This window comes from Sinocyclocheilus anshuiensis, unplaced genomic scaffold, assembly GCF_001515605.1.
Source record: "Sinocyclocheilus anshuiensis isolate Anshui unplaced genomic scaffold, SAMN03320099.WGS_v1.1 scaffold292, whole genome shotgun sequence".
Lineage (NCBI taxonomy): Eukaryota > Metazoa > Chordata > Actinopteri > Cypriniformes > Cyprinidae > Sinocyclocheilus > Sinocyclocheilus anshuiensis.
In genome coordinates, this window is record NW_015555757.1 from 1,972,410 (window position 1) to 1,973,650 (window position 1,241).

The window sequence follows — 1,241 nt, forward strand, 5'->3', positions numbered from 1 at the left end:
CAACAGTCCTCGTCCTCCGTAAAATGCGTTGGACACATCTGAATATTTGGTTTGAACCGTTCTGGAACAGTGTTGTAAATACAACTTAACCACTGATTTCTAGTTGTGTAAGCTTTGCAACTTTAGGGATCTTATCTATTCATGAACAGCTTGTAGCACTCCAAAGAGAAAGGAAAACTTGAAATCGCATCATATGACCCCTTTAACTATTGATGAAGTACGCACTGTAGTATGCAGGTGTGTAGTATTAATGCATTCCTGGATATATGCTACAGGTCAAAAAACTTTTTTTGGAAAGAAAAATTCAAATTTTTTCATCAAGCATGCATTAAATTTCTGTTTCAAATAAATGCTGTTTCTTACCTTCTGTTCATCAAAAAATCCTGGAAAAAATATCACTGCTTCCATAAAACATATTAAGCAGCACAACTGTTTTCAATGTTGATAATAATAAGAAATATTTATTTAATCAATCTAACATGCTGATTTGGTGCTCGAGAAACATTTATTTTCTTCTCTTATTTTATTATCAATGTTTCTTCTGCTTAATATTTTCGTGGAAGCCGTGAGTCACTACTATTCAATAGGAAAATAATACTTTTAATCAGCAAGGATGCATTAAATTATTACTTAAGCTCCAAATCAGCATATCAGACACTAAAGACTGGAGTAATGGCTGCTTAAAATTCAGCTTTACCACCACAGTAATAAATTACATTTAAAATATATGAAAATGCATAACAGTTATTTGAAATAGTAAAAATATTTCACAATGTATGTTTACTGTATTTTTGATCAAATAATTGTAGCCTTGGTGAGCAAAAGAGACTTCTTTCAAACACACACACAAGCTTTTGAATGGTAGTATACTACTACTGGCTACGTACTTAATTTTCCACATTTTTCCAACTTTTCAAATACAATGGTTCCTCAGATGATTCCGGAGCGGGTTGCACACTTCAGAAGATGCAGGTGTTGTTTACCCACTGTATTATCAATACTGAATTTTTGGAGATTGACATTTTCAAGTACTGCTGTTTAAATACTGAAGTATATATATTCGGACTGTAGTTCTGTTTTGGTTTGACCGTGTTTTGGTTTATATCTAGTAGAGCCCGACCGATAGGGGTTTTTTGGGGCCGATACCGATATTAGGGAATAAAAAAAGGCCGATACCGATATATCGGCCGATATTCTTTGTGTATATTATAGTACAGTACCAGTCAAAAGTTTGGACACTT

General features: G+C 33.5%; 1 protein-coding gene across 1 annotated transcript in view; it reads left to right on the top strand.

Annotated features, from left to right (window-relative positions):
- Nucleotides 1-1,241, top strand: part of LOC107673867 (zinc finger MIZ domain-containing protein 1-like) — a 182,406-nt gene that overhangs the window by 35,561 nt on the left and 145,604 nt on the right. The gene's annotated exons all lie outside the window — the stretch shown is intronic.